The 7,526-nt window shown below is 29.8% G+C and overlaps 1 long non-coding RNA gene across 1 annotated transcript; it reads right to left on the bottom strand.

Moving 5' to 3' along the window:
- Positions 1-4,947: 4,947 nt before the first annotated feature.
- Positions 4,948-6,937, bottom strand: LOC114074210. The gene is made up of 2 exons (XR_003574655.1): positions 5,731-6,937; positions 4,948-5,147 (listed from the first exon to the last, which is right to left on the bottom strand). It is a non-coding gene; the product is annotated as an uncharacterized LOC114074210 (long non-coding RNA).
- Positions 6,938-7,526: the final 589 nt, after the last annotated feature.

Below are 7,526 nucleotides of genomic sequence, written 5' to 3' on the forward strand. Positions count from 1 at the left end.
TTTGGCAAATATCCCAAATTTCCAAATACTAGTTTTTTCTAGTATTTGGGCCAAATCTCATTATTTGGGATATTTTGAAAATTAAAATTTTACCCCAATCTTTTATCTTTTACAAAAACACCCTCTCTAGTTTTTGCTTGCGTTGTATTACATCATTTTTTACGTGAACACCAAAATAGTGATGAAATATTTAGTGAATATTAAATAATGATATGATTGTTGATGAAAATTATTAAAAATTGGCTTTAGGTAACAAAGTCATGTACTTTGTCTGCTTCACGATACATGGAATAATTCTTGTTGCACTCACTCCAAATTACCACATCGTTTTAGTGTCATGGACATTATTTGTTATTGTTGTAACGAACATTCAATTGACTTGTAATACAAACTTTTAGTTAGTTTTGATAGTTTTTAAAACTTGTGGGTATAAATCATATTTTTCTAAAAAGTTGAAATATATTTCCCAAATTTTATGGCCAAACAGATGGTGAAATTTCACCCAAATTTTCACTCAAATAATATTTGCCAAGAATATTTGGAAATCTATGGCCAAACGCTAGCTTAGAAAAGAAGGTGGCACCATCTTTTAAATATAAACGGACTCAAAAGTTAGGATAACACATATAAACCGATAAAATTTTATACTATGAATTAATGGTCCACAGACAGGTCATGGCCCATGAAGTGAAGCTATTCCTAAGGTATTGAATAAAAAATAATATTGTTTTTCAAAATGTGATAAATGATTTAGTGTTAAAATTATTTATATGTTGCATTTAGTGAAGGAAATTTTACCAACAACAATCAAGAGTTGGTTAAACTACTCGAGTATACTAAAGTAGGTTGTGATGTAGTGGTGGATTATTTTATTCTTAACAAGAAATTTGGAATTTGAGCTTTGTATATGAAAAAAATTCTATTAGGAGCGTTACTTTCCAATGAAGTCTGTAGTGTGCGATTTGAATTAGTCAAGACCTTAATGTAGACTTCGGATATCGAAAAAAATTCAAGTACAATTTGAACGTATTTGTTACGGAGGACAATCTTTTTAAAACGTGTTTCAGTTTTAATGTTTAGTTAATTAAATGCTTTGAAATATAATTTTGTAGGAAAGTAATCTTCTTAATGAAAATAGAAAAAATAAATTTTACAAGTGATATAACTATAAATTATTTCATTTAACATAAAATATATATCATTCCGAGAGAAAGTAAAATTTAGATTTGATTCTAAAGAATAGCTAGAAGTTATCATTTAAAAATGAAGAGAAAAATATAGATGTTATTATCTCAAAATGAAGAGAAAAATTATAAATATATTCTCAAACCATTGTAAACGATATGCGAGATCATACTTTTAGGACATGGTGGCCATGCCCAAAAATCAAGACATATATACCCTTTATGTTAACGGGCATACACGTGTCATAATTATTATTCACGACTTGATATTTATTAAAAATAAATAGATAAAATTGTGCCACATATCACTATTTAGTTTTTAAATAGAGTAAATGAAATATATACGCTAATTTCTGAATCATAAAATTACTAATATCTCAAAATATAACGAAAGATATTTACATATTATTTGTTCTTTTTCACAAAAAGAAATACAAAGCTAATTTTTATTTTATTTTTGCCAAAAGTGATGAGAATCATTACCTTATTGACTTCCTATTAGTAAGGAAGTATTTAATCACTGCAAAATGCATTGCAGTAACTATTGGGTCCCAATGATATCTGATATTTTCTGATCATCTTTATCTTTTGAACTACAATATATTTTTTATTTATGGTAATTAATTTAGTTACCTTTAAATATACAATAATATTGCAAATATTGTTGTTATTAACGTTATCGATGTTGATACTAGAAAAATTGTCACGTTTGGAGCCTAGTGGTCGAAATTCAATGTTATTATGAACCACACAGATTTATAACATGAAATAAAACATATTTGTAACATGATATGAAACACGAGCATACATCTAGATGTAAACGGAAATAAATTTTTAATATATTTAAAGCGATAAATCTAATAAAATGAAATATTTTACATATATATATCATAAAAACATTTGTAATTTGTGAAAGTCAAAACTTAAAATATATATTACTCTTATTATACATGAAGCCTCTACATATTAAATAACAACATGCCTTAAATTGGGCATACTATTAAAACATAAATTGACTCAAATTTTCTAAGTAAAGTGAGGCTCACCTTATCTTGGAGATGGAGAATCTAGCATACTGCGTGATCGTGTGTTTCCATACCTAAGTTTATATTTATTAAAAAAATTCAACGTCTTCGATAGAAAAATACAAAAATATATATAAAATAGTATTGTATGTAAAATGGTTGAGTGAAAAATGAATGTACATATCAAGAAAACAGGAATAGCCAACAGAAGCATAATAGTGACGTAAAAATATTAGAATAATTGATATCTCTTCAACAAGAAAATGGATCAAGAATAAATTAGAATTTTATTTTCGAGATTTAACAAAGGTACAAAACAAACAATATTCACAAATGGTTGCTGTTCTATCTTGGGAGTTTTTTATTTCACCATTTCATCTATATCTCTCAAATATTTTCAAGAAAAAATGTTTTGAATTGAAAACACACATAAATTCCCCTTAAAATTTGACAGCACAATTTACGTTAGCATATAAATTATACAGATGTTTAAATATTCTTTTAACATTTTTGAAGTGAATTAAATACAATCCTGAGAGTAGAATACCACGCTCACCTGTCATATCATAGTCATGTAAGCACCACGTCACAACCCTTTAAGCACCATATAATTTTCAATCTTTTTTTTGTTTATTCACCTTTTTTCTTAAACATTTTCTTAAAATTCATTACACTAATCAATTAGTTAAAAATGCATTTTTAAATAAAAAAAATATATCCATCTTCTTCCATCCATTCTCTTCTACGTTTTCTTACACTTAAAATTTATTACACTAATCAATTAATTAAAAATGCATTTTAAAATAAAAAATGTTCATCTTCTTCCACCCCTTCGCTTCTATGCTCCCCCCACCCCACCCCACCCACTCCCCCCTTTCTTCTTTCTTAATTTTCAACTTCCACTAACTTCTTTTTTTCTTAGTTTTTCAGCCTTCAATAGTTATTTTCTTCTTCAACATTCATCAATTTTTAAAAAAATAGCATACATACTTTTTCTTCTTAGAGCCCCCTCTTTCTCCACAAATCTGCCTCTTGGAGAAAAATACTTTTGAAAGTTACTTTTTTTCTTAACAACTCAAATGAAATATGAAAGTTGTGTAAGAAAGTTGATAGACTTACAGTTTTTGCATCACAACTAATAGAATTCAAAATGAATTACTTAAAATCAAGCAAGCTGACATTCAATAATATGAATTACACATTGAATTTTGTGATTAATGAAGACCGGATGAGGTGAGGGATGAAGATGAAGGGAAATTTTTAATATGGAAGAAGAAAGGTGTAGGAGTGCTTCAACGAGGAAGCAACAAAATAAAGAGAGAACAAAAAGATTAAATATTTTTTTAAAAAAAAAAATTGAACCCACAAATTTCATTTACTTCTAAACATGAAATATTTCAACTTTTTTAAAAAGTTTAACTTATAAAAAAAAATTAAAAGCTACTAGTTATATATTGATCAATGTCATGTGTTTGATTTTACCTTGAGTTTTTGTTTTTATTTTTATTTTTCACGCACTTTGAGGAGAGTAAGTACTCTCACTTTGTCATGTCAGCTCTTAGGCTGATATTTAATCAATTCAAAATTGTTAAGGAGATATTTAAACGCACTTATAATTAAAATATACTAAAGTAAGTTTTGTTGTAAAGTTATATTTACTCAAAAATAAATTGTCATTAAATAATAATTTTTATGTAAAAGGGTCAAACTAAATGTCCTTGAACTATGTGCAATTGAATAAAAATGAAATCAATTAATAATTTGGCCTAAAGTGTCCTTGTCATCAACAGTTTGATCCAGAATGTTCTTATTGTTAAAACGTTACTAGGCTAGCTCGGTTCGCTTCGCTCTTCAAGCTCCGCCCCCTTACTCAACCTCTCATTGTTAGTACTACATGTGTGTTTTCAAAAATATATATTACTATGTCATTTCGTTTTAGACAAGTTCTTTTCCTAATAATAAGGGAAAACACACAAGTACTCCTTCAATCTATGCCCGAAATCTCAGAGACACACTTATAATATATTAAGGTCCTATTAGCCCTTGAACTTATTTATAAGTAATTTTCTACCCCTTTTCGGCCTACGTGGCACTAGTTTGAAAAAAAAAGTCAATCAGCGTTGGGCCCACAAGATAGTGTCGCGTAGGTCGAAAAGGGATAGAAAATTATTAATAAAATAAGTTCATGGGAGGTAATAGGACCTTAGTATAGTATAAGCGTGTCTGATATTTCGGACATAAGTTCAGCGGGTACTTGTGCATTATCCCTAATGTGTGCGTGTGCGTGTGCGTGTGTTAAGGTACATATGGTTTTTCTAATTAATTTATAAAATTAGAATAAGAACAAAAAAAATAAGATTATCTCCTACTTATATATTAGCTAAGTGACTTCTTTATTTATTTTTTTTTAAAAAATAAAAATTAGATTTCTAAAAGTATTATTTTTAGTATGAATAAATTGCTTTTGAATAGTTATAGGGACTTGTTTGACCAAATTATTAGTGTAGAGATATTTTTTAACCATATTATTAACGACGGAAATACTTATTGACTAAATTATTAATTATACTAAATCTATAGATTAGACCGACTGAATATAAGTAATTAATCATACTTAAGAATTAACTATGAAATGTCTCCATCTGCATAATGAAAAGTCTCATTTCGATATTGATTTCAGTCAATATATATAATAACGATGCCAATAGAAACACATAAGGCTACAAATAATACTGATATCAACAGGAAGACAAGTTATACAACACAACAAAGCAAACCAATTCAATGCAATGAAATGATGAAATTGAGTAGTGAAATCAAGGTTGCCGCATAACCTATTGTATACACCTTGTCGAACTTTAGATTCCAGACGAAGCACCATCGCAGACTCACAGTTCATATACCAATCTCCAATCTCAATATCACATCAACTCGCTACCTAACTCATGATTAAGGGTAAAAGTTAAGTGTCTCATTTTCTTGATCAAAATAGTATTTCTTTCGCTTTTCTCATATTCTCATGAACAATGGTGTGATGAATGAGGATGAATGCATCATAACACTTACGATACAAAGTATAATCAATCAAGAAATGTCTAAAGAGTTCAAAGTTTTCAAACTCAACAGATCATGATGTACACCCATACATGATAGAAAATAGTGAAAGGATTCATTTCAAATTAGTCTTTAACATTTAGAAACCATATCCTTCATTTTAAGATGTGATAAAAAATCACTCAAGCCCTTAACTACGACATCTCAATATCAAAGTGTTAAGATAGGCAACACAATCCCTCACTCAGGAAAATTTTCAAATATCACAAGTTCTCAAAGCAATCAAGGATATCATACAAGGCCTTCACACATGCTTAGCATCACAAATAAGGAGGCTCACACGGACTAAACAAGAGACTCAACACTTACAAACCTCTCAATTTTGTTCTATAATCTCATTCCGCCGCTGAATTCATAAGAAAGATTAATTACTCATATCAGTTCAAATGAGGTATAGTCAAGCTTACCTCGAAGATCGAGCTTCACCCGAACAACTCTCCCGAAACCTTTTTTTTCTACCAAAAAATCTTCTAAACGATCCCCAACTATCAATATGAAAAAAAAAAACCATAAAAAGAGGTCAAATGATAAAGGTTAGGAACCAAAGGTAAACAATCCAAAAATCTTTTCAAAAGTTGAAAGGGTAAAATCATATTTTTATTTGCAAAACATGTTCTATATATAGCTGAAGAGGATTTTGTGATTGAAAAGCCCATTAAAAACAAGTAATTAGAAACAAGTTCCAATTCAAAAAGCTATAAATCTTCCAACTTTAGGCGAAAAACCTCAAAAAACATATTAAAATCATGATTTAAAGGAGTTTTAGTACGATAAAATTTGGAGGAAACAATAAGAAATTAATAAGTGAAGCTTATCCACTCTAGTTTACTCAACAAAAGCTCCCAAGATTTGCTTCCCCTAAGTTCCGTTTGAGTGAAAAATAATGGAATAAGAAAAAGGGGGAAGGATCCTAAAATTAGATTATGTCTGTTCATCACGAGCCACTAACTCTCGCAATCGCGAAGGACACTGAGGCTACACATCACAAATGCGAGCCCCTTGACCGCGATCGCGATGGTCTAAAATACCTGCACCAGAAACTAGAGAACCAACCGGTCAATTCAAGAAAAAGGATTCTCATTGGACCCTCGAAATTGTTTGGATTCCGATAAAAAATAGTTGGACATGTAATCTCACTAAATTCAACAATTCAGACTTAATGAAATAGTTAAATTTTCGAAAAAAGATCAATTGATAGAAATATCCTCCCCAGCCTCTCTTTAGGCTAAAAGCTCAACATCTCGTTTATAACACCCAAAGCTCAACCCAAGGCCTTGAAACTTTGTCCACCACCCTACTAACTTTAATAAAATGTTTCATATGCAATGAAACCAACGAAATTATCATCCTGCGCTTAAATTTCAAAATATCGATCAAGATCAACTATATCAATATAATTCAATTAAAAGGCTCAAAAACACTAAAATATCACCCGATCGCTTTAGGACCCATACTAACTGTTCCCGCAACACAAATTAAGTATGAAAACACCAAGAGGAAGGGAAAATTGTTTATTTCACAAATAAAAGTATTTTCACGAGAAATGAGACATTACACCTAAAATCCCCTTGCTTATTCTTATCCTTATTGATATTTTTATTTTTAATAAAAGTTCGCTAGACAATCCGTCTAGGGGTAAAACTTTAAAAAATTAAAATTGAAAAAGTGTAGTGAAGCCCCTTTGTTAAGTGTCGAGTATGTATTTCTTTGTGAGAGAAGTATTGAAAGCGTAAATTATTAGTTTCGTTCAAAAATATTGATAGTCTTAAAAGTACTTCTCTATTGAATATCTAAACTTAGATACACCCCGATCTGACATATGACATAGCAAGTGATCTCAATTTTTTATAGGATCATGAGGCTCTTAATAAAAAAATTGAGAAAGGTGCTGAAAACATCTCTAAACTTGACGACAATTTAGGGGTGTATTTTGTTGGGTTTTATTTGCCCTAAATTTCTTACCATAAATAGGTTTTCCTTGTAGGAAAAGGTTTTGGATTGACTAATCCTTTTCTTGTAGGAAAAGGTTTAGGACTCTATAAATAGAGGCTTGTTCCTTCTAACTTAATTAGCATTCACAATGTAGTCTTAAGGGCTTTGAGAGTTTTCGTTAGGGGAGAATTTATGGGTCACAAGCTTGATATGTTATCACTTGTGTGAACCTCCCATGTATTCCGAGTGATTTGGTTGAGGTTGTTTCCCT

This window comes from Solanum pennellii, chromosome 10, assembly GCF_001406875.1.
Source record: "Solanum pennellii chromosome 10, SPENNV200".
Taxonomy (NCBI): Eukaryota; Viridiplantae; Streptophyta; class Magnoliopsida; order Solanales; family Solanaceae; genus Solanum; species Solanum pennellii.